Source organism: Balaenoptera musculus, chromosome 8, assembly GCF_009873245.2.
Source record: "Balaenoptera musculus isolate JJ_BM4_2016_0621 chromosome 8, mBalMus1.pri.v3, whole genome shotgun sequence".
Lineage (NCBI taxonomy): Eukaryota > Metazoa > Chordata > Mammalia > Artiodactyla > Balaenopteridae > Balaenoptera > Balaenoptera musculus.
This window is the reverse complement of record NC_045792.1, coordinates 66,765,662-66,792,297: the sequence shown is the minus strand read 5'-3', so window position 1 is coordinate 66,792,297 and position 26,636 is coordinate 66,765,662. Positions and strand designations below refer to the sequence as shown.

The 26,636-nt window shown below is 37.2% G+C and overlaps 1 protein-coding gene across 10 annotated transcripts in view; it reads left to right on the top strand.

The window, feature by feature from the left end:
* The first annotated feature begins 210 nt into the window (after nucleotides 1-210).
* Nucleotides 211-26,636, top strand: part of BTBD10 (BTB domain containing 10) — a 78,151-nt gene continuing 51,725 nt past the window's right edge. For 4 of the 10 annotated variants that reach the window (XM_036861577.1, XM_036861567.1, XM_036861568.1 and 1 more), the window contains exons 1-2: nucleotides 226-388; nucleotides 914-961. The gene's annotated coding sequence lies outside the window, so the exon portion shown is untranslated. Of the gene's footprint in view, nucleotides 389-913; nucleotides 962-26,636 lie in introns of all 10 variants that reach the window. The other 6 variants (XM_036861576.1, XM_036861570.1, XM_036861571.1 and 3 more) reach the window with 5 other exon arrangements.

Below are 26,636 nucleotides of genomic sequence, written 5' to 3'. Positions count from 1 at the left end.
CTCGCAGCCACTCAGGTGCGAAGCTCGCGGTTGATGCCGAGCTGACGTCTGTGAGAACCCGCGCCTTACACTCTGCGGCGCCTGCCCCCAGGCTCAACGCCCACCCCAGGCAGCCACTCCCTCAACCGCTCGCACTCTCCGCGCCCCGCCCAACTCCTGCGCGATGAGCCACCATTCTCACGAGAACTCAACTACTCTCGCCTTTTCGAACCGCGGGATCTCGCGAGAAGCACCCGAGGAGCCGGCCTGTAACCTGCTGAGGCGGCTCTTGTAGCCGCAGCTGCTGCAGCGCTCGCCGCCGCAGACGCCTCCGGAGGTATCCAGTTGGGGGGAAAGCGGAGGTGTCGCTGGCCCCGGCCTGTGCCTGGACACTCAAGGGGGACTACAGGTTCGAGGGTGACTGGACTCAGTTTGGAGAACTCGGTGGGGGGCGGCGCTGGAGGCTGGGCTTTGGTGGGGGCGGAGGGCGAGTTTGGGCTTGAGAGTGGACTGCTCTGGTGGTGGTCTGGACGTCCGGACCCTGCTAGGGGACCGTGGGTGAGGTTCTGGGCTCTGGCCGCTGGCGCCCAGTTCGGAGAGGCAGGGAAGGGAGTTGGGTTTCGGGGGTGCTGTTTTTGGGTTGGGAGTACTGAGGCCTTTCCCCAGAGATGAAGGCGATACCCTTAACCCTCCTTCCCAGGGCAGAGGAACAGTGTGCGCCGCCCCTTTTCTGTCATCCTGGGTTAACGCCGCGAGGTCCTGAGGAGGGTGCATCACAGTAGGGGCTAAGGTGGCCCGAGTCTCGCTTTGGGTGAAGAGGAGTGAGACCCCAATAAGGTGTTGAGTGATTTTATGCTGTAACGGTATCACGTGCGGTAACGCTTTGTTTTCCCCAAACTTGCACAGAAAAGCTGCTTATTTTTTTCTTTTTCAGATTCAAGTCTCCTCACACCCTTTATCCTCGGGAATGGGGTGCAGGGAGGTGAGACATCACTAGTAATTTGTTAGTGTGGGCGCAATGTGACCATCACTGGGCTTCACAGATTTCCTACTAATCTTTCTCCTCAGTATTTTGAGTTCACGTGAGAAGTCACTAGTCCAGACATGCTAAAGATAGAGAGCATCACTAGCTTGTCGCTTTATGCACTTAGCATATAAAATTTACTTAAATGTTTTTAATCTTAAGAGTCTTCATGCTTTTTATTTAACAATATCAGAGAAAAATCACAGTATATTGATTTTCTTTGGACAACTGGGTACACCACCCCCCCTACAATTTGATCAAGACTTTAGAGAGGGAGTTACAGATAAATTTTGAATGAAATAGATTGTAGAAATTGGTATAAGAGATATAATAAGGGGTGCAGCTATACCGGCCAAAAAAGTTTGTGTACTGGAGAGCCCGTCCAGGGCTGAAGCCCAAGCCTTGAAAATGAGGACTGTAGTTGTCATTAGAATACAAAGCGGAAAGCAGTAGAAAATACTTGGGAGAGGATTTGATGGTGGATAAAGACTGTTAAAAAAGTGTGTGAGGAGAATTATTTTTGAAGGTGTAAATGTGTTTCATAAATTTCCTAACATTTCTCAGAGTTTATGACCTAACTGGTATTGTTACACATAAAGACAAAGTGGGAAGGGAGGTTCTGAAGCATGGAGTATGGCAAGGAACCATGAAGTCAGGAAAGCTTTCAGTGTCTTGACAATGTTTTTGAGATTTCACCATTTTTTTTCTCCCAAAAAAACTTTCAGATGGGCTTTTTACATTCTGTATGTCACCCTTCCACCAGTCTGAATTTTTTTCTTTCTCAACCTTTCTTCTAAGCGTTGTGAAAATTTTTTATTATTAGCCATGAGGTTACAAACCAATATGTCCTGCTTTGTGGCTTTTTACATTAGGTGACTTAGCGAAGTGTTGAAGTGACCTGGAAAATATTATGCACCTTTCAAAGGAATAGGTTATGAATAGCAAACTCACATGCCTTCAGATACTAGGCATATGAAAATAAAAATGAGTGAAATACACTAAAGAGTTTTATGCCTCATCTAAGAGGGTTATCCAGTTCTCACGTTCACCTGATCAGTGCCACAATGAATATGGGCCCAGTCTTCAGCCTTCTCAAGAGAACACAGGAAATCTAAATTTTTGCTTGCAGTTCTCCTGACTTTTAAAAATATTGACAACTACTTGAAACAGTTTAAAAATAACTTCATGTGGCCCAAGCAAACCCAAACCTGTTCAGTAGTTGTATTCCTGCTCTCCAGGTTGACCTGTGTTATGAGTAAGAATTAATAAATTTTACAACTGGAAAAAAAAAGAGTTAAAGTAAGTATGCCAATTAGTTTGGAATTTCAAACCTAGGAGTACTTGTGGGAAAATGTCAACTCTAATTGAAAACAGGTGAGTTTAATAGCCAAGTTTAATAGCCTTTAAATATGGTAGGGCAGATTGAACTGATACTTAGTAATATTTTAACTGTGGAAATAACTGAAAAAACCCTCTCAGTATTTATGGTTTAATAACTGAGGGTTCTGAGCAAAGCAAAGGTATCTTGTAAGGGAATTGATTTATTGAGAAGCCCTTTATCGTATTTGCGATTAATATGTAAAATAAATCTAGGAGACCCTCTACTGACTCATCTGTGCTTTTGAATATTTATTGTTTGCTGTACCATCCCACTTTGTCTTCCCAGTCATTGACTTTTATTGGAAGCAATATTGATTCCTTGGATTTTATTCCGTGGCAGATGGGGTAGGGGGGAGGGGCATCGAGATGGGAAGAAATGGGAAGGGGAAAGTGTGAGGTGAAGCAGGCACTCATGTGCTTCTCTTTTACATTATCCATTACAAGATTGATTTGAGTTAGCTAGTTTTTCTTGTAAGAAGAATAGGTATTTTGATTGATTAAACACAGTGCCTTATACATAGGAGAGCTTAATGATATTTGTGGAATTGAACCCCGTGGATTAAACCACATTTACCCATTAGTGAGAAGTACTTTAATCACATAATCTGATTCATACTTTGTTGGGCTGTGGGGAATGGGAGTTTAGAGGTCAGTCCTAAGAAAGAAGTGAATCTTAGGCTTATAAGAGGGCAAGGTGAAGGTCTTCGATGGGAGTAAGGGTGAGAAAGGAGGCTAGGTGAGGGAGAGAGTTTGAAAAAGGAAGATAGAAATGGTCAAGTACCACTTAGACTACCATGCAGTTTTACAAAGAGCTCTGCCTTTTACAACTAAATTTATCATAACTTATGCAAAGACTACATAGAATATTGGGTTTTTTAAATAGATCTTTATTGGAGTATAATTGCTTCACAGTACTGTGTTAGTTTCTGTTGTACAACAGAGCGAATCAGCCACATGCATACACATGTCCCCATATCCCCTCCCTCTTGAGCCTTCCTCCCATCCTCCCTTTCCCACCCCTCTAGGTCATGGCAAAGCACCGAGCTGATCTCCCTGTGCTATGCTGCTGCTTCCCACCAACTGTTTTACATTCGGTAGTGTATGTATGTCGTTGCTACTCTCACTTCGCCTCAGCTTCCCCCTCCCACCCCATGTCCTCAAGTACATCCTCTATGATCCTCTATGTCTACCTCTTTATTCCTGCCCTGCAACTAGGTTCATCAGTACCTTTTTTTTTTAGATTCCATATATATGTGTTAGCATACGGTATTTGTTTTTCTCTTTCTGACTTCACTCTGTATGGCAGACTCTGGGTCCATCCACCTCACTACAAATAACTCAATTTCATTCCTTTTTATGGCTGAGTAATATTCCATTGTATATATGCGCCACATCTTCTTTATCCATTCATCTGTCGATGCACCTCCTAGAGTAACGGAAATAGAATATTGGGTTTTAATCAGGACTACTTTGGGAGTTTGCAGACTTAGTTTTCTTTCTTTTAGCTCAGTCTTCTTGTTTCTCTCTTTTAGCCCAGTCTTCTTAGGTCAAGTTAGTCTAATACCTCTTCATCCAATCCCTGCCTCTCTCTGGTGTGGGAAGTGAAACAGGAGAAGATGTGTATTCTGTGAGGTGTTCCTCTTTGAGAGTTTAAAAAACATCCTGAAGAATCTGTTATGTATTTTGGAGATTGTTTGTTGAAGGAAGAACCATCATTTTCCTCTCTCCATGTTCTACATGACTTGTAAAGTAAGGAAGTTCTCTTGGAAGTAGCTTTCCCCCTTATTTCAACTCCTTGGGTGAGATGCCCTCTCAAGGAAGGATTAGGTGAGGACTGGAGAAGGAATTGAGTATGCTTTTGCTCAGTGACTTCTGGTTCTGTTTTTAGAGCTCTCAATTCTTAGGACATAACATTCTCTACTCCCCTGTAGGGTGGATTATCTGAGCAGGCTGGACCCTGTGAGGGAGAAGGAAATGAAAAATAAACAGTTTAAGTTTAGTTTACAATTGAAGTTAATAAGTAGCTTTTTTGGCCACTGATTTCAGCTGTATTTTTATCTTTGTCTGACTCCTTTGTTTGTTTGTTTCTTTGTTGGTTATAAACCCACAGTAAGGGAGAAAGATGCTCATTAATGGAAGAAGAACTATTTTGAAATCTTGTCTCCTCTTGGATAGAATGTTTATTAGGGTTTAAGCTAATGTTGCATTTCCCTACTATGGCTTGCTCTGGTTTACTTTGGCATCTTGAAACTGAGACCTGCCTTGTTAAGCAGGTAGCAATCTAGAGCTCAGAGATGGAAGGTAAGCAATCAGAATTCAAAGAGATGCTCTTTGGGAGAGGATTAAGAGGTTGGTAAATGTTCGATGTAGGCAATGAGAATACAGTGAGCTAAAATACTTGAAATAGTAGAAACTTGACATTAAAGAGGAAAGATTTTATGTGGAATATGTGACCTTATGTCACAAGATTTCTGAAGATTTGTAAGATGCTAAAAAGGTATCTATGCCAATAAAAGCATCTTTTTAAATCCTAATTAATAGTTTAATTATATTTTTCTGTTTAAAAATGTAAGATATCTGATTACATGGTACTTATTTTTATCTTTGTAGTTGAAATGAATGGTCTGTTAGTACTTTTGGTCATGAACTGAAATTAACATTTGTTATTTGGTTGAGGGTGAGAGTCTGTCCCAGTGAAGTACTAATTGAAGTACTTGATTAGAAACTATGAATAACACTTTTCTAAGGTCATTTAACATTGTAATCATACTTTTCTACTTGGAATACCTTATTGGGATCACTTAGATCTGTGTTTAAAGCCGACTGTTAGCTCTATGACATAAGTTACTTAACTACTCTGAGCTGTTGTTGGCTCACATGAAAAATGGAGATAGAACACAATTGTCAGGAGTTTAAGAATGAAATTAAATAAAATATACACAAGTGCTATGTAAATAGTAAAGTGAATATAACTTGTCAGCCCTTTGTACTGTGTTTATGCTCAGAAAATAGCATACTGTCTGGTGATCTTAAGACACATCAGGGAATTTACATTTACATCTAGCTGTCTCATTATAGGGAACAAATTCAAATGGCTATTTACAGCCTTGACAATATGACTCTTCCACTGGAAATTACAGAAGTTTTTTTCTTTTTCTTTATTCTAGTCCACAATGAACAGTAGGAATCTCTTTCTTGCTTTTCATGTTGGCATTGACTATCCATTGACTGATATCTGGTATTCTAAGTAATCTTTTAAAAATTGAAATATAGTTGATGTACAATATTATGTTAATTTCAGGTGTACTACATAGTGATTTGACATTTGCATACATTGTGAAATGACAGTGATAAGTCCATTAACTATCTGTCCCAATAAAACTTACTGTATAATAGTACTGACCATATCCTTATGCTGTATATTACATCCCTGTGGCTTGTTTCGTAACTGGAGGATTGTACCTCTTAATCCCCTTCACATATTTCAACCCCCCGCCTGTCTCCCCTCTGGATACCACCTGTTTGTTCTCTGTATCTGTGAGTCTGTTTTCATTTTGTTTTGTTTTCTTTGTTTTTTAGATTCCACATATAAGTGAGATCGTATGGTATTTGTCTTTGACTTATTTCATTTAGTATAATACCCTCTAGATCCATCCATGTTGTTGCAAATGGTGAGGTTTCTTTTTTTTTTTTTTAATGGCTGAAAAATATTCCGCTGTATTTATGTACCACATCTTCTTTATCCATTCGTCTATTCGTGGGCACTTAGGTTGCTTCCATACCTTGGCTATTGTAAATAATGCTTCAGTGAACATAGGGTGCACATATTTTTTCAAATTGGTGTTTTTGTCTTCTTCAGGTAAATACCCAGAAGTTAAATTGCTGGATCATATGGTAGTTCTATTTTTAATTTTTTGAGAAACCTCTGTACTGTTTTCCCTTGTGGCTGTACCAGTTTACATTTCCACCAACAATGCACGAGGGTTCCCTTTTCTCCATCCTTGCCAATACTTGTTATTTATTGTTTTGTTGATGATAGCCATTCTGAGAAGTGTGAGGTGGTATCTCATTGTGGTTTTAATATGATTAGTGATCTTTTCATGTGTCTGTTGGCCAGCTGTATGTCTTCTTTGGGAAGATGTCTAGGTCCTCTGCCTGTTTTTTTTTTTTTTTTTTTCTCTGCCTGTTTTTTAATTGGGTGGTTTGTTTTTTTGATGTTGAGTTGTATGAATTCTTTGTATATTTTGAATATTAACCCATTGTTGGATATGTTGTTTGCAAATATCTTCTCCCATTCAGTAGGCAGCCTTTTCAGTTTGTTGATAGTTTCCTTTGCTGTACAAAAACTTTTTAGTTTGATGTAGTCGTATTTGTTTATTTTTCTTTAGTTTCTCTTGCCTGAGGAGACAGATCCAAGAAAATATTGCTAAGACTTATGTCAGAGAGCTTACTGCCTATGTTTTCTTCTAGGAGTTTTATAGTTTCAGGTCTTACATTTAAGTCTTTATTCCATTTTGAGTTTGTTTTTGTATATGCTATGAGAAATTAGTACACTTTGGTTGTCTGTATGTAGCTGTCCAGTTCTCCCAACACCATTTATTGAAGAGGCTGTCTTTTACTCATTGTATATTCCTGTCTCCTTTGTTGTAGATTAATTGACCATATAAGTGTGAGTCCATTTCTGGGTTCTGTATTCTGTTTATTGATCTGTGTGTCTGTTTTGATTTGTAGTGTAGTTTGAAATCAGGGTGCATGATATTCCAGCTTTGTTCTTCTTTCTCAAGATTGTTGGCTATTTGGGATCTTTTGTTTCCATGCAAATTTTAGAATTATTAGTTGTAGTTCTGTGAAAAATGCCATTGGTATTTTGATTTAGACTGCCTTGGGTAATATGGTCATTTTAACAATATTAATTCTTCTATGAGCATGGTAAATCTTTCCGTTTGTTTGCGTTGTCTTCAGTTTTCTTCATCGATGTCTTATGGTTTTCTGGGTCCAGGTCTCTTACCTCCTTAGATGTATTCTTAGTTATTTTATTCTCTTTGATGCAGTTGTTAATGAGATTGTTTTCTTAATATCTTTTTCTGATAGTTTATTGTTAGTGTATAGAAATGCACCAGATTTCTGTATACTGATTTTGTATCTTGCAACTTTACTGAATTTATTAGTTTAGTGGTTTTTAGTAGCGTATTTAGGATTTTCTATACTTAGTAACATGTCACCTGTAAACTGGGACAGTTTTATTTCTTCCTTTCTAATTTGGATTCCTTTTAATTCTTTTTCTTGTCTGGTTGCTATGGCTAGGATTGCCAACACTATGTTGAATAAAAGTGCGAGAGTGGGCATCCTTGTCTTGTTCCTGATTTTAGACGAAGTGCTTTCAGCTTTTCACTGTTGAATATGGTGTTGGCTGTGGTTTTGTAATATATGGCCTTTAATATGTTGCGGTATGTTCCCTCTATACCCACTTTGTTGAGAGTTGTTATCATAAATGGATTTGAAATTTGTCACAGGCTATTTCTGCATCTACTGAGATGATAATATGATTTTTATTCTTCAGCTTGTTAATGTGGTGTATCACTTTGATTTGCGTTTATTGAAAAATCCTTGCATCCCTGGGATAAATCCCACTTGATCATGGTATATGATCCCTTTTATGTATTGTTGAATTCAGTTTGCTCATGTTTTGTTGAGGATTTTTGCATCTGTGTTCATCAGAGATACTGGCATGTAATTTACTTTCTTTGTGGTATCTTTGCATGGTTTTGGTATCAGGGTGATACTGGCCTTGTACAATGAGTTAAGAAGCATTCCTCCCTCTTCAATTTTTTGTAATAGTTTAGGAAGGATGAGTGTTAACTCTTCTTTAAATGTTTTGTAGAATCCACCTGTAAAGCTGTCTGGTCCTGGACTTTTGTTTGTTGGGAGTTTTTTTTAATTGATTCAATTTCATTACTGGTAATTGGTCTGTTCATATTTTTTTATTTCTTCCTGATTCATTTTTGGGAGATCTTTATGTTTCTAGGAATTTATCCATTTCTTCTAGATTGTCCATTTTATTGGCATATATTTGTTCTTAGTAATCTCTTATGATCCTTTGTGTTTCTGTGGTGTCGTTTCTGATTTTATTTCTTTCATTTCTGATTTTATTTATTTGGGCCCTCTCTTTCTTGATGAGTCTGGTTAAAAGTTTATCAGTTTTGTTTATCTTTTCAAAGAACTCATAATTTCATTGGTGTTTACTTTTTTAAAATTTTTAATTTTTTAGTCTCTATTTCATTTACTTCTGCTCTGATATTTATGATTTCTTTCCTTCTACTAATTTCGGGTTTGTTTGTTCTGCTTTTTCTAGTTCCTTTAGGTGTAAGGTTAGGTTGTTTATTTGAGAGTTTTCTTGTTTCCCAAGGTAGGCTTGTATCACTACAAGCTTCTTTCGTAGAACTACTTTCGATGTGTCCCAGAGATGTGGATTGTTGTATTTACATTTTCATTTGTTTCCAGGTCTTTTTTGATTTCCTCTCTGATTTCCTCAGTAAACCATTGGTTGTTTAGTAGCATGTTTTTTTAGCCTCCACATGTTCGTGTCTTTTTCTTGTAGTTTATTTCTAGTCTCATACTGTTTCCAGAAAAGATACTTAATATAATTTCAGTATTCTTAAATTTATTGAGGCTTGTTCTGTGGCCTAGCTTCTGATCTGTCCATTTGCACTAAAAAGAATGTGTATTCTGCTGGTTTTGGATGAAATGTTCTATACATATCTATTAAATCCATCTGGTCTAATGTGTTATTTAAGGCCAATGTTTCCTTATTGATTTTCTGTCTGGATGATCTGTCTATTGATGTGAGGTGTTAATTAAAGTTTGCTACTGTTATTGTATTAGTGTCAGTTTTCTCCGTTTATGTTTGTTAATATTTCTTTTATGTATTTAGGTGCTCCTATGTTGGGTGCATATATATTTACAATTGTTATATCCTCTTGTTGGCTTGATCTCTTTATCATTATATAATGTCCTTCTTTTACTCTTGTTACAGTCTTTGTTTTAAAGTCTATTTTGTCTGATATAAGTATTGATGCTGCAGCTTTCTTTTCTTGCCACTTGCATGGAATACCTTTTTCCATCCCCTCAATATCAGTCTGTATATAACTTTAAATCTGAAGTGAGTCTCTTGTAGGAAGCATATATATGGTTTTTTCTTTTTTGAATCTGTTCAGCCACTGTCTTTTGATTGTAGCATTTAGTCCATTTACGTTAATTACTGATAGGTATATACTTTTTCCATTTTAATTCTTTGCTGGTTGCTTTTGTAGTTCTTTGTAGTTCTTCTCTTCTTTTGCTTTCTTCCCTTGTGATTTGATGACTGTCTTTAGTGTTACGTTTGAATTTTATTCTCTTTTTTGTGTATGTATCTATTATAGGTGTTTGGTTTGTGGTTACCATGAGGTTAACAAATAGCCATATGCACTTGCGCACGCACGCACACACACACACACACGTATGTGATTGTTTTAAGTTGATAGATCTCTTAATTTTGAACAGATTCTAAACACCCTAAATTTTTACCCCCTGCACATTTAATATTTTTCGCATCATATTTCAAATCTTTTTGTTATTGTGTCTTATTATGGATATATATTATTACTTTTGTCTTTAGCCTTCCTACTAGCTTTATAATGGTTGATCTCTTACCTTTACTGTATGTTTGCCTCTACAAGTGATACTTTTCCTCTCATAATTTTCATATTTCTAGTGGTGGCCTTTTCTGTTTAGAGAAGTTCTTTCAACATTTCTTGTAAAGCTGGTTTAGTGATGCCGACCTCATTTAGGTTTTGCTGGTCTGTAAAAGTCTGTTTCTGCTTCAAATCTGAATGATAACCTTGCTGGATAGAGTATTCTTGGTTCTAGGTTTTTTTCTTTCATCACTTTGAATATGTCAGGCCTCTCCCTTCTGGCCTGCAGCTTCTTCTGAAAAGCTGATAGTCTTTTGGGAGTTCCTTGTATGTAACTAGTTGGCTTTTCTTTCACTGCTTTTAAGATTCTCTATCTTTAACTTTTGCCATTTTAATTATAATTTGTTTTGGTGTGGACATCTTTGGGTTCATCTTGTTTGGGACTTTCTGTACTTCCTGAACCTGAATGTCTTTTCCTTTCCTAGGTTAGGGAAATTTTCAGCTATTATGTCTTCAAGTAAGTTCTCTGCCCCCTTTCTCTCCCTCTTCTCCTTCTGGGACCCCTATAATGTTAGTATGCTGTATGTCGTCCCAGAGGTCTCTTAAACTATCCTTATTTTTAAAAATTCTCTTTTGTTTTTTTTCTCTTCAGCATGGGTGATTTCCAGTACTCTGTCTTCCAGATTGCTGATCTGTTCTGCTGTATGATCTAATGTACTGTTGATTTCTTGTAGTGTATTTTTTATTTCACTTTATTGTATCTGTTTGGTTCTTCTTTGTATTTTCTAGCTATTTGTGAAACTTCTCACCATGTTCATTCATTCTTCTCCTGAGTTTGTTGAGTATCTTTATGATCACTACCTACCTTGAACTCTTTATCAGGTAGATTGTTTATCTTCACTTCATTTAGTTCTTTTTCTGAGGCTATGTCTTGTTCATTCATTTGGAATATATTCCTCTATCTCCTCATTTGGCCAAATCTCTGTATTTCTTTCAATGTATTAGGTAGGTTGCTTATGTTTCCTGATCTTGAAGTGGCGTCATGTAGGAGATGTCCTATGGGGCCCAGCAGCACACTCCACTCTGGTCACCAGAGCTGTATGCTCTAGAGGTGCCTCTTACGTAGGCTGCATGAACCTTTATGTTGTGCTGGGGCTGAGTACTGTGAGTGTGCTGGTAGGCAGGGCTGTCCCCTGTCCAGTTAGCTGTGCCTTATGTGGTGGCTGCAAGCCTCCTGCAGGGCAGGGTAGGCTTCTTGTGTGGCTCTCTACAGGGCCTGGTGGGCACAGGGCTGGTGCTGGCTCACTGGAGGGTTGTGTTGGGTCCCTGGCACTAATCGGCTAGAGGGAGGATTCCAAAATGGAGCTTGTCTGTACTGGTGTTATCATGGTAGAACAAGCTCCCCAAAATGGCTGTTGCCATCATTTCCTCCCCCAGGCGGTGTCCCATTTGCCTCCTGCCTCTCTGGGAGGCTCTCCAAGATCAGCAAGTGGGTCTCGCCCAAGCTCCTTTCAAACTGTTGCCTCTGGTCTGGGACTTGGAGCATGTTGAGATTATGTGTGCTCCCTTTAAGAGCAGAGTCTCAGTTTCCTAACACCCCTTCCCCACCTCCCATGCTCCCAAACATAAGCTCTCCTGTTTTCAAAGCTAGACGTTCTGGGGGCTTGTTTCCTGGTGCACAACCCCTTGGACTGGGGAACCTGCTGTGGGGCTTGGACCCATTGCTCCTTGGGGAGGACCAGTTGTGATATTCCTCCCATTTGTGGGTTGCTGACTGAGTGATGTGGGTCCTGACAATATCGTGTCTCCGCCCCTCTTACCCCTCTCATGTGGTTCCTTTATATCTTTAGTTTTGGAAAATCTTTTCTGCTAATCTTCAGGTTGTTCTTATAGATAGTTGCTCTGTAAGTAGTTGTAATTTTGGTGTGTCCTTGGATGGAGATGAGTTCAGGGTCTTCCTACTATACCATCTTGGCCATCTCCTCTCTTCTCTGTAATTTGAATGCCAGGTGGGACAGCAGAGAAAAGCGAAAAGAGAATATATTGTAGAGAGAAATGGCATGACATTTTAAAAATCATCTATTGGGATACTGTTATCATCTCTAAAAAAATTTTTATTTTTATTAATTTGGATTATTTTTCTTTAAGATCTTTGACTATCATTGCTGGTAGCAGATGAATAGAAAATTATCTTGAGTTTTCTGTTTGTGGACTACATTAAAAGTAAATTTAAAAGCTCAGATACCTGAGGAAGTATCTCAGGGGCATAATTGTGCAACAAAATGTTTTTATACTTTTCTCATTCTTAGATGGTCATGCAAATAGTGCTGAATTATTTTAAAAGTAATTATTTCATTCAGGGCAGTTTGCTTTATACAATGCAGGATTGAATCTTATTTTTCTCACATCTTGAGAGCAAGCGATGCAGTCTGCTCTGTCCTTTTGGCTCCTAATTTGTTAATTTAGAATTTTCCTAGACAAGTTCCTGTAAGATGGGTAACTGTGGGGCACTATTATTTTCTTCTTGTTGAATATTCCAAATTGCCTGAGTTTCTCTTTTCAAAGAGAGAATATTTAGTTATTAGAGACTAGTGAAGTTATAAAACTGTAATACTGAAAGTATTTTAAAATCATTAATACTCTAGTGTTTGGAAGAGATAACTAAATGGCAGATTAGGCCTTACTACCTGAGTTTGATAAAACTTATTTATTGTACCATATGAAGAAAACAGCAGAACTTCCATTTATACTTATTTTTTTTCACTCAATCTCTTTTTCATTTTTTGTGTATATGTAATATATACATAGTACTATTTATATACATGTACGTGCATTGTTTATATATATGTATGTGCAGCTACTCAAGTTAGTTGAATTGAAAACATTAAGAAAGGGAAAAGGTGTCATATTTTAGAATAAAAGTGGTATGACATCTTTGATCATCTTTGCTTCCCTAGTGAATGATACTTTTTAACAGTAACCTTGAATACTTGTTGGCTTTGAAATTGTTTTATGAGTACTTTGAAAAATTACTTATAAAAGTAGATTATTTTGAGTAATTTCTTTCTGAATATGAACATGCAGTGCATTGCATACAATTTGGGACAGTCACCAAAAAGCAAAGAAGAAAATGGCATCTTAATCCCATGACCCAATGATAATTGCTTCCAATCATAAACACATATATACACATACACGTGCATACACACACACAATTGGGATCATTCTGTATGTAATGACTTAAATTTTTTATTTTGAGAAATTAAAATAGTATAACAAATACATAACTAGATTTAAAAGTGAACATTCCCTTCCTCCTCCCCTTCCCCCTTTCCCTCTCCTTCCCCTTCCACTATAAATTCTTTGATAAACATATTTCTCAGGATAAAAATTTAAAACTGGGATTCTTGTGTTAACATGTGTGACACCCTCCAGGTTTTACAGTTTATATTCCCACAAGCCTGAGTAGCCTTTTCCCCTGTTCTTTAGCCATCACTGGTTATCATGAAAACAAACCAAGAAATCTTTGACAATTTGATCAGTTAAACATCTCAGATTTAACTTGGGTTTCTTATATTACTAGTGAGGTTGAATAGTTCCTCTTTACCCTTTTTTGGCAGCTAGTATTCTTTTTGTAAATTGCTAACTTAATGAACTCTGCATGTTTTTCCATCATAGTGTTCGATTTTTTTAATATGATTTATAAATATTCCTTATATTTAAGATTAAAATCTTATCTGTTATATACATTTTTATAGCTCTTCATTTATCTTTTATAGTTTGAATTTTTATGTAGTCTAACCTAATGCTTTTTGCAAGTGGTCTGCAGTCCCAATTCTGATCCCTGATGAAGTTTTCACTAGTCTTTGTTGCAAATGTGAGCATAAAGTGTCTGACTGCACGTTCCTGTTTCTCTTTTTTTTTTTCCTCTGATTTGAGGCTTAGAAATTCCTTCTTTATTCTGAGAGTCAGATAAATGTTCACTTATATATTTTTCTTAATTCTTTATGGTTTTGTGTTCTACTTTGATTTTTTTTAATAATGTGGAATTTGGGAGAGATAGTATGTGAGGAAGGAAAGGATTTTCTGCTGAAATAGTTGACCAGTTTTTTAGAACCTCTCTATCTAACCTTGAATCTGTCATCTAGCTATCTGTCTCTTAGTGATTTGAAATGTGACCACTAGCACTTTTTATTTTCTGGGCATAGCGTTTTGATGGGTTGTGTATTAAACTTGAGAGACAGTATAGTATGGTGGAAGAAGCACTGAATTTGTACAGATGTGTATTTGAGTCCTAGTTTATTTATTAGCTATGTGACATTAGGCAAATAACATAATCCCTTTAAGCCAGTTTCTCAGTTTTTAAAAAGAGATCACTTTTATATAATAGATGATACCTCTTGTGTCTTGTAGGCTTGATATATGGATTAGCATAGAAAATGTATATGAAAATCCACCTTATTATCCAAGGCTTCCTGAATTAGATACTAGCATCTAGCTCCTGTACCTCTATCCTGCTTGAAAAATCTCACTGCATATTTTGGTGTAGTTCATTTAGTGCTGAGGCATATCTCATACCTACCACCAGTCTGGTAACCTTTCCAAAGGAGGATGGCTTGACCTTATTGTTTAGGAACCTATTCTGATATGTATTGGTCATTGCTTATTATTCTATCATATACGGTAGTAACAGCCACATATGGCTATTCAAATTAAGAGTTAAAATGGAAAATTGAAAATTCATTTCATCAGTTGTACATTTCAAGTGTTTTATAGCTGCATGTAGCTAGTGGCTACTTTTTGGACAGTGCAGACGTAGAACATTTCCATTATCAGACAGAGTTCTGTTGGGCAATACTGCAGTCTAGAACTTGAATCATACTTAGGGCCTTTTCTAGCCTATTGAATTGAGGGCAGGTAAACGAGCAAAAATCTGAAAGGAATGGAAGGTAATGGGATAATGAATGGGTCAAAATGCGACAGCATAGTAAAAGTTATATGAAAAATATAATATAACTTATTAAAAAAGCCTCTCAGAGGGAAAAAGAAAACATTGTTTAAAAGTCTGACTTTGTTTAAAGGGTCATGTAGGAAAAAATAAACATTGTTTGAGTCTGACTTGTTTAAAGGGTGCTGGTTCTTAGGAGTTGAATGTAATCTCCTTTGATTTAGGCACTTCATCAGCTTATTGGAGATTTGCCTATATTAAATTTTATGTCAAGGTGACTTGCTTCAACTAAGATGTTTCCGGTTTTGAATGGCAATACTAGTTAGTCATAGAAGAAAAGGAAAAATAGGGACATACGCATAGAAAATAAAACATTAAGTTTTTTTTAGGAATTAAAAAAATCATATATGCCTTTTAGTGGGTTTTAAGAATTTAGCACTATAAACAGCATCTAGTCCATTATAATGCTAATTATGTAATGTAGGTATTTAGAAAATGCCTAAGATAGGGAAAGATTTTCAAACATTGAGCTGTTTAAGGTGGGGGGGGAATAAATGAAATGGTTCTTGAAGTGTTAATGTCTTAAACAAGAAATCAGCAAAATTTCAGTTTTTATTACTGAATATTATTATTTTATTATTTATTTACAGAATTTATAGAAATTCTATAAAAGTAATAAAATCAATGAACTCAGAGATTTTATCTCCAGGTCACCTCTGGAAGATCAAGGGCTGAATATGAGCTGACTTTGGAAGTCTTACATTTTGGTGGATTTGATAAGGAATTCCTTTAAATAGACAAAGTACCCTACTTTTAAAGTAAAATTCATGCAGTTTTATTAAATCTGTTTGTTAGTGTATCCCTAGCAGTTAGCAAAATGCCTGAAAAGGTACTAAGTACTCAATGAATAGATTTTGAATGAAAGCGTAAATCAATTGAATTTGATATCCTGGAACTAGTTACATAAAATTTAGTCAGATATAATCTGTTATAATCAGGATATAAAAATATCCTGAATAAAATTCTCAGTTTTATTTACTTGCCTTATTTTAACTGCAGCAAATAAGAAAAATATAAGTCTTGACATTTGAAAGTGCTTCTGTGAGATTTAGGCAGCTTTGAGGAATCTTCTGGGGAATATTAGGAGTCATTTGATAATATCTTTAAAAATGTTTCCAGGGATATTTGTTATGTTCCCTCTTTTAACACCATTTTCTTAGTGTATAGTTTCTAAGAGCAAGTATTAGCATTAGATACTTTTTGGTCATTTGAGGATGAGATTCACATGATAGGTGGGTATGATTATACAATATTATTCTTTTTAAAGACAAGCAACTAAGTTAAAGACTCCCTATAAATCTTCATAATTTGTATTTCCTCTTCTCTGGTGGATTCTGTTAAATGAAATGCCCTTTGGTTTCTTTCATCTTAATTTTATTAATTAAAACATTTTGTAAAAGTTTACATATAGCGTGTATACTGAGGTGTGGGAACACACATATGAGTTATCCTTTGTTCTTGCCCTCAAGGAGTCTTACAGTTTAAGGGAAGACTTGTGGCAGAAACATATTCTACCAATGCATAATGATGGAGTTCAGAACATGCTACCCCAAAGTATGGCACCTTCACGTATTGAATATTTTAAGCAGAAGGAATTAGAACAACAGCATGTGCTGGAGGAGCTTTCTGACCTGCCTCTAAAGGCAGGTTCATTAAAACCCCTCATGAGAGTGTCCCTATACCTAGAGGAAAGGAGCATCTTAACTCTGAAGGTGAAGGAACATAGAAATCTGAACAAGAGATAATGCTAGTAAGTTTTTGTCAATTACTATACTCTTTCCATGATATTCCACTCTTCATCAGACTTGGCATAAGAACACTCAGGTTTGTTTTTTTCGGGCCTTCATTTGCCTTATGAAGGCCCAGTGTTGAATAAATTTACATTAAATAAACTTGTATGCTTTTCTCTTGTTAATATGTCTTGTTACAGGGGTCCCAGTTGAAAATTTAGAAGGGTAGGGGAAAAAGATATTTTTCCTCCCCTACAATATGTATTGACCATATTTAAGCAATCAGAAACAAAAACAAAACTATAGGTAAGCAGTAAAATTAAACAAGAAGAAAATTCCATAACAAAGCCATTTCCAAAATACTTAACTGTAGCCCCCTCCCAATTATGAAAACAATGTATAGTATATTCAAATAGTATAAGAGATACAATGAAAAGTAAGTCTTTCTTTCATTTCAGCCTTCCTCAGAGGCAACTAGTTAGAAGTTTTATGTGTTATTTCTAGACATTTTAAAAAACATATAGAAACATGGATGAGTGTTTGCATACATATTTTTAAAATACATTGGAGTACATAATACATATCTGTACCATGCTTTTAGCATAACATTATATCTTGGAATATTTTTCTATCAGTATGTATCTTATTTTTACTGGTTGCATGATACTGTGCAGATTTTTAACCAATTCATTCTGATGAACATTTTAGATTGGTTCTAGGGTTTTTGCTGTGACAAATAGTGCTGTGAAGTCAAGGAGATAAAAGAGATGTATGTGTTTTGTGTGTGTGTGTTAGTATAGTGGTATGTATAATTAGAACAAGGGCTGAGCAGAATCTTAAACTTTCAGTGTCATACCTAGGCAGAATGTGTTGGACAATAAGATAGACAGACCCTAAAGTAGTTGCTATGATCCCTGCCTCCTGGTGTTTGTGCCTTTGTATAATCCCCTCGCCTTCAGTGTGAGCAGAATTTGTGACTTCCTAGCCAAAAGAATATGCTAAAGGTAATGGAATGTTACTTTCCTAGTTATGTTACGTAAGACTCCATTTTGCTAGCAGACTTACTATCTACATCATTGGCTTTGAATCCTACTGCCATAAGGAAATGTATTGTTAACAATCTCAGTAACCTTGGAAGTGGATCCTTCCCCAGCTGAGCCTCCAAATGAGGATCTAATTATGGTTGACACCTTGATTGTAGCCTTGTAGAGGACCCAGCTAAACTATGCCGGATTCCTAACCCACAGAAACTAAGATAGTATATGGTATTGTAAGCCACTGGGTTTGTGGTAATTTGTTATGTAGCAAGGAGGTTGTTATGTCCAAATGAGAGAAAAAATTTAAAAATTTTAAGCTTCTCGGATACAGCAAGAATATTCTGATAAAAATAACTGAAGGAGTTTTCACAGAGGTTAGAAACTAGGATGATTTGTCTGTTCTTCCAGAGATTTAAATTTACTTTTAAGCTGAGTGAAATATTTGTTTTACATCATAGTTACTATAGGAATGACGTAAGGTTTTTTTTAATTAATTAATTTATGTATGTATGTATGAACGTATGGCTGCGTTGGGTCCTCGCCACTGCGCATGGACCCTCTCTAGTTGCAGCGAGCGGGGGCTACTCTTCGTTGCGGTGCGTGGGCTTCTCATTGTGGTGGCTTCTCTTTGTTGCGGAGCACGGGCTCTAGGCGTGCGGGCTCAGTAGTTGTGGCTCCGTGGGCTTAGTTGCTCCGCGGCACGTGGGATCTTCCCAGACTAGGGCTCGAACATGTGTCCCCTGCATCGGCAGGTGGATTCTTAACCACTGTGCCACCAGGGAAGTCCAATGACTTAAGGTTTTGATTTAGCTCCTAAAACTGTTACCAGCTATTGTGTCCAAAGTACATGGCTCTTTGATGAAATTTTGATGTTTAGTAGAACAGGGGAGGGTCAGGTGTACCTTGGAGAAATTGGGAAAACTCAAAATGAGTAGAAATCGTATCCCTAATCATTCTTCCCCTGTTCCCTGTGTTGTGATTATTTTATAATTATTATTTAAACCAGGACATGGATGATATCATATTCACCTTTTTATTCCAGCCATCTAGCACATGATGGATGCTCAATAAATGTTGAGCGACTCTCTAGGAATTCTCGTCGTCTCTGGTGATCTCAAAAGGCAAATAGAAAGTTATGAATGAATTAATGAAGTATTATGCAAAATTTGTATTTGGTAGTCTACTAGAGAAAGTCAGCCATGTGCCCAGCACTGTGTTATTATATAAGGTGTCCTGTCTTATTTATTCTTTATAATAATTTGATTGGCAGTTATATTAGTAATAGATAAAATAATGGTAATGAGAATTGTATTATTTTCTTCATGTCACATTTAAAGAAATTGAGGTCTTAGAGGTTAAGAAGCTTGTACAAAGTCATACAACTTAGTTTTATCTGATTCCGAAACCTTTTCTCTAAGTCACTTACTATTGTGGCAGAAGTAGAAAAATTCTCACCAGTTTTCATGATCAAAAATTTATGTGTCATTTATGGCAGTGGGAGGGTGACTGTTGATTAAGTATGCTTGGGATGGTACCGGGGGTAGTGTGATGTGGGGGTTTTGATCCAAAAGTGGTTTAATTATGTCATGCTAATATGTTTGACATTTGTAAATATTTATTAAACATCTCTGCTGCTGTTTTTTTCTTTTTAAATTTCAGTGCAATAAAATTCTCTTTCTGGTGTATTGTTCTTAGGAGTTTGGACAGAGGCATACAATTGTATAACTACCACCACCACCACAATCCAGATACAGAATAGTTCTGTCACCCCCAAAATTACCTTGTGCTATTACCCCAGCTCTAACCTCTTGCTGCTCTATGTGTAATCCCTACAGTTTTGTCTTTCTGACAATGTTATATAAATGAAATCATATGGTATGGAAACTTTAAGTCTTGCTTCTTTCACTTATCATAATGCTTTTGAGATTCCATTTTGTTGAGTGTATTAGTAGTGACTCCAGTTACTTACATGTTGTATCATTAGATGCTGTCCCATCTGTGTCTGCAGAGCTGTTGTTTTTCTTTAATCTTTCTCTTTATTCTATGGGTTGGGTAATTTCTCATGCTCTATTTTCAAGTTCCTTGATTTTTTTTTTTTTTTTGGTCATTCCATCTGCTATTGTGCCCATCTAATGGATTTTTCATTTTAGTTCTTTTCAGCTAGAGCTGAGTTTTCATTTTTTTATTTTCACTTCTCTATTGAGATTCCCTTTCTGCCACTCATTAAGACCATTTTCTTGTTTTATGCTTTTAATATACTTTCCTTTAATTGTTTAAGTGTATTTATAATATGTGCTTTGAAGTCCTTATTTGCTAAATCCTACATCTGGACCTACTTGGAGTCAGTTTCCATTGACTACCTTTTTACTGTCTTGTTTCTTTGGATCTCATAATTTTTGGTTGAAATTTTTGGTGTTCTTGTGAGGATTATCAGGATTTTTTTTTAATGTATATTTTAAAAATTTATTTATTTTTGGCTACATTGGGTCTTCTTGCTGCGCATGGGCTTTCCGTACTTGCAACGAGCGGGGGTTACTCTTCTTTGCGGTACGTGGGCTTCTCATTGCAGTGGCTTCTCTTGTGTGCAGAGCACAGGCTCTAGGTGCGCGGGCTTCAGTAGTTGTGGCACGTGGGCTCAGTAGTTGTGGCTTGCGGGCTCTAGAGCACAGGCTCAGTAGTTGTGGTGCATGGGCTTAATTGCTCTGCGGCACGTGGGATCTTCCCGGACCAACGCTTTTGAACCTTGTGCTCCCTGCATTGGCAGGAGGATTCTTAACCACTGTGCCACCAGGGAAGCCCAGAGGTTTTTGTTCTAGTGGACCCATTAACTGTGCCTGGACTCAATCTGCAAACTTTGTTTTCCTAATACACAGTATGAGACAGCTGATATCTGACTCAGTTCTTTTCTTTCAACTACTTGTTTTTTTTAGCTTGGTCTCCTGGGGAGTGGGGTAAGGGTTAGGGTTCTCCTGCACCTGATGTAATTTGGTGGTCAGCCAAAAATTTGGGCAGAGATTATACTCAGATTTTGGAGCTCATCTGCCTTGTGGTTCCTCTACTTCTGGGGATTCCCTCCTAGTATCTATTTTGTCTGCCCAGTAGTGGTCTCTGCTCTCTGACATCCCAAGCCAGTAAGGGCTTCAGCTTTCTGCTGCTTGGGCTGTATGGTTGGGGAAATACATTCAGTTTAAAAAGCATCAAACTCATAGATCTTACGCCATGTAGCTTTCAATTCTTCTATAATCTACCGTAGGGGCTACCTGGGGTCTCCCCCCATGCGTGTGTAATTTAACTGAGCAGAGTTTATGCTCAGATTTTTATGCTTCTGTGGTTCTTTCATTCCCAGTATGTCTGCCTTAAATTTCCAGCTGCACTTCCAGCCCTGAATTATTTTCTCTACCACTTTGAGCTGTGTGACTGCCTTCACCATATTTGTAGGGGGTGGGGAGGGCTCTCAGCATAAAAACTTCAAGCTGATCTCATGGTTCTGTTCTCTTCCAGTTGGAGTTTTTCAAGAGTAAGGTCTTTTTTTTACTACTGTATGCTTTGGGACACTTTCCAAAAAATGCTGTAAAACAAAAAGTTTTTTAATCCAAATTTAAATAATTGTTATCTGCATGAGGCTCACATGATCAGTTCTCACGGCTGCATTTGCACGAGGTTCCTTTTCATCCCTCTGGTTCCTTTTCTTTTAAAAGCTGCTTCCTCTTGTTCTTTTTCTTTCACAGTTATATCTATATCATGTATTTTGTGCCTTCAAGGTGGTACAGTTTCTCTTTTATGCCTATAAGGAGAGAAGCTCATCAAATGATCTCTCAAGTTTCTGGCCCTTCAGAAATTCTTCCTACATCTAGACCCCCAGCATTCAGGTGTTTGCTCTTTTAGTCTGCCAATCTCAAGTGACTCATTTGCCCTGTGGGGCTATCACTCCTTTTGGTCTTTTCCATATAGGAAAGGTTACCTTAGGACATTTTGCTAGCTCAGGTGCCTTCTTGACTACCTCTTGGTCAGTCTTTCCCACTCTCACCTCTGGGTATTTGGCTTTCTATGCAGCTGAAGGCAGTCCTTGGTGTCTGGCCCTGGTATCACTGTGTGATTCTGTTCTCTTCACTGTTTTCCCTCTCTATCAGGTCTTTCTCTCCAGTAACCACCACACACTTTGTTTGCCAAGTTTGAGAGATAAAAATAATTTCACTTAACAGAAAAGCTCTTGTGTAATGACACTATTTAGAGTGAGATCTCAGTAGTTTGCACAAAGCCACAAGATGGCTGTGGTTTAAAAGTGACATCTGTTGGCAATAAGGAGCAAATATATGAATTTCTATGTACTTCACTTGCTACATTGGAAAGAACATGGGCTTTCAGTTAGACTGGGATTCTCATCTTAGCCCTAAGATTTCCTCATCTATGAAACAGGATAGTAATATTGGGTTGTTTTGAGCTTTAAATAGGAGAAAGTATGTAATCTTCCTAGCACATTGATAACAGCATAAATTGTCTCTGGATACTGTCCTGTTTTTTTTGTTTTTTTAAGCTCTTCTGTGGGTCATTGCCATTAATTAATAGTGCCTGGAATATAGTGTCCCTGGGAGTACTTACTTATGATACTGTAGTCTTAAAGATTCTGTCTCTTCCTACCCCCCCCCCCCCCCCCCCCCGCTCCTTTTTTAAAGGTAGTAATATCCAAGAGAAGGAGAAGCAATCGACTCACTCTTTCCCAATTGACTTTTGGCAGTTTCCTGAATGTATGTCTCTAGCCAATAGGCCCAGTTGTTCCAGCCTCTGTACGGATTATTTCTAGATTATTTAGAATTTACATTACTTCTGTCATGCCTAAAAATATTAGTAATGAATTGTTACATATTGTCTAAGAACTTTGTTTCCAGTAATCCAGAAATTATTTTTCGATGATTACAAGATCCAAACCAGATCTTTAATTGGCCTAATATAAAGTAGACATTGGGGATCCAAGTGTCAGATTTTGAAGAACTTTTTATGGTAAGGAGTTTAGATCAGGAAATGAAGAGCCATTAAAAGTTTTTAGAAAGATAATTCTGATTATAGCAGAGCTAATATGGAATCGAATGGGGGTAAAGAGGTCAAGTAAGAGGCTTATTCTTAGCTATTAAGGGTTTAAATGAAGACAACAGCCTTATGATTGATAAGGGAGAGAAGGAGTCAAAAGAAAATCTGAAGTTAGACTTGATGTGGGAAAGGAGAGGTCAAGGATGACTTCAAGATTTTTGATTCATTGTATGTTATGTGTAAAACCTGGTGTTCTCAAGGGTTTGATCCTATTTCTTTGCTGTCTCCCTGGACCCAGCAGATGAAGATGGAATCCCAAAGAACACCCAAGATATGGGGTTGGAGGGTGGGGTAACAATGCAAGACGACCCAGGTAGGACAGATACACGAGTAAGTGGTATAGAGCTGTTAGTGGAGTCTTTTCTCCCCATACTAGGGTGAGTTTTTTTGAGCACAAGAACAACATCCAACTTGCTTTAGCATCTGTACGTTTCTTGGCATATTATATTAGGTGTTCAATAAGTACATGAATGAATGAGTGAGTGAAATAAGATAAATATAGTGTCACTGAGTATGGCGTAGAGATTGGTTAAAATATAAAAGATCATTAGACTTTTCAAAATAGTATATAATGTGTGTCGTTTGCTTTTTATTTGTTTGTAGTTAAATCTGTAGCATTTAAAAATGTGCTAGCATGTGTAGGCAAACACAGGCATATTTTTTTCCAGCTACCTTAACTTGAATTTCACTTCTTTTTTGTTTGTACCCTTGCTATTGGGAGTGAGGAGTGGGGTGAAATCCTTCACATGGTGATACTCAAGTTTTATTGACAAGTGAAATGTAAACATGATTTTACAGTTGACTTTTTCGATAGCCTTCATCTGAACATTCTTTACTTTCTTGTGGCTGGCTATAATGTACATGTTGTTAATTTCAGTAGGATTGATTAGGAATTCTTACTGATATTTCCCAGCTACTAGATATGTGCCATCCACTGTAAAATAGTGGAAAATATGAATTGGAATTTACTTATTCATTCCTTGTGGTTGTATTTTTTTAGTCACTGTCTCCCATGGTTTAGGATTATTCTTTACTCAGTGGTCTTCTGTGGGTTTCCAGAAGGGTGTGTCTTATAGTTAAGGGTTAGGAGCTAATGTGCCCCTTTAAGGAAATGCTAATGCCTGAAATAGCTTACTGGAAGACCTATCCAGTAAGGAGAAAATGCTCTAAATCTCATTCTACACAACCTGCTCAGCCTCTACATCTTTCACTTCCCTCCTTATCAGTTTTCCCTACTATTCTTTTTTACCTATTGGGTCTCTCTTGGTCTGTGATCATTTTTTCCTATCTGACTTCCTGCTTTGTCTCTCTGACTTCTTTTTCACCCTTCTCTTCTGCCTCATCTTTTCAAGACAGATAACTAGCTATAATACCAAATTGAAATTTTGAAGGGTTTCTTCTTTAGTAAGTACATTTTTATTTTTCTAATTAAATAAAATTGAGATTTTTTTTAAAACATCTTTATTGGAGTATAATTGCTTTACAATGGTGTGTTAGTTTCTGCTTTATAACAAAGTGAACCAGTTATACATATACATATGTTCCCATATCTCTTCCCTCTTGCATCTCACTCCCTCCCACCCTCCCTATCCCACCCTCCCTATCCCACCCCTCTAGGTGGTCACAAAGCACAGACCTGATCTCCCTGTGCTATGCAGTTGCTTCCCACTAGCTATCTATTTTACGTTTGGTAGTGTATATATGTCCATGCCACTCTCTCACTTTGTCACATCTTACCCTTCCCCCTCCCCATATCCACAAGTCCATACTCTAGTAGGTCTGTGTCTTTATTCCTGTCTTGCCACTAGGTTCTTCATGACCTTTTTTTTTTTCCCCCTTAGATTCCATATATATGTTAGCATAGTGTATTTGTTTTTCTCTTTCTGACTTACTTCACTCTGTATGACAGACTCTAACTCCATCCACCTCACTACAAATAACTCCATTTCGTTTCTTTTTATGGCTGAGTAATATTCCATTGTATATATGTGCCACATCTTCTTTATCCATTCATCCGATGATGGACATTTAGGTTGCTTCCGTGTCCTGGCTATTGTAAATAGAGCTGCAATGAACATTTTGGTACATGACTCTTTTTGAATTATGGTTTTCTCAGGGTATATGGCCAGTAGTGGGATTGCTGGGTCATATGGTAGTTCTATTTTTAGTTTTTTAATGAACCTCCATACTGTTCTCCATAGTGGCTATATCAATTTACATTCCCACCAACAGTGCAAGAGGGTTCCCTTTTCTCCACACCCTCTCCAGCATTTATTGTTTCTAGATTTTTTGATGATGGCCATTCTGACTGGTGTGAGATGATATCTCATTGTAGTTTTTATTGCATTTCTCTAATGATTAATGATGTTGAGCATTCTTTCATGTGTTTGTTGGCAATCTGTATATCTTCTTTGGAGAAATGTCTATTTAGGTCTTCTGCCCATTTTTGGACTGGGTTGTTTATTTTTTTGTTATTGAGCTGCATGAGCTGCTTGTAAATCTTGGAGATTAATCCTTTGTCAGTTGCTTCATTTGCAAATATTTTCTCCCATTCTGAGGGTTGTCTTTTGGTCTTGTTTATGGTTTCCTTTGCTGTGCAAAAGCTTTTAAGTTTCATTAGGTACCATTTGTTTATTTTTGTTTTTATTTCCATTTCTCTAGGAGCTGGGTCAAAAAGGATCTTCCTGTGATTTATGTCATACAGTGTTCTGCCTATGTTTTCCTCTAAGAGTTTGATAGTGTCTGGCCTTACATTTAGGTCTTTAATCCATTTTGAGTTTATTTTTGTGTATGGTGTTAGGGAGTGTTCTAATTTAATACTTTTACATATACCTGTCCAGTTTTCCCAGCACCACTTTACTGAAGAGGCTGTCTTTTCTCCACTGTATATGCTTGCCTCCTTTATCAAAGATAAGGTGACCATATGTGTGTGGGTTTATCTCTGGGCTTTCTATCCTGTTCCATTGATCTATATTTCTGTTTTGTGCCAGTACCATACTGTCTTGATGACTGTAGCTTTGTAGTATAGTCTGAAGTCAGGGAGCCTGATTCCTCTAGCTCCATTTTTCGTTCTCAAGATTGCTTTGGCTATTCGGGGTCTTTTGTGTTTCCATACAATTGTGAAATTTATTGTTCTAGTTCTGTGAAAAATGCCATTGGTAGTTTGATAGGGATTGCATTGAATCTGTAGATTGCTTTGGGTAGTAGAGTCATTTTCACAATGTTGATTCTTCCAATCCAAGAACATGGTATCTCTCTCCATCTATTTGTATCATCTTTAATTTCTTTCATCAGTGTCTTATAATTTTCTGCATACAGGTCTTTTGTCTCCTTAGGTAGGTTTATTCCTAGGTATTTTATTCTTTTTGTTGCAGTGGTAAATGGGAGTGTTTTCTTAATTTCACTTTCAGATTTTTCATCATTAGTGTATAGGAATGCAAGAGATTTCTGTGCATTAATTTTGTATCCTGCTACTTTACCAAATTCATTGATTAGCTCTAGTAGTTTTCTGGTAGCATCTTTAGGATTCTCTATGTATAGTATCATGTCATCTGCAAACAGTGACAGCTTTACTTCTTCTTTTCTGATTTGGATTCCTTTTATTTCTTTTTCTCCTCTGATTGCTGTGGCTAAAACTTCCAAAACTATGTTGAATAATAGTGGTGAGAGTGGGCAACCTTGTCTTGTTTCCTGATCTTAGTGGAAATGGTTTCAGTTTTTCAC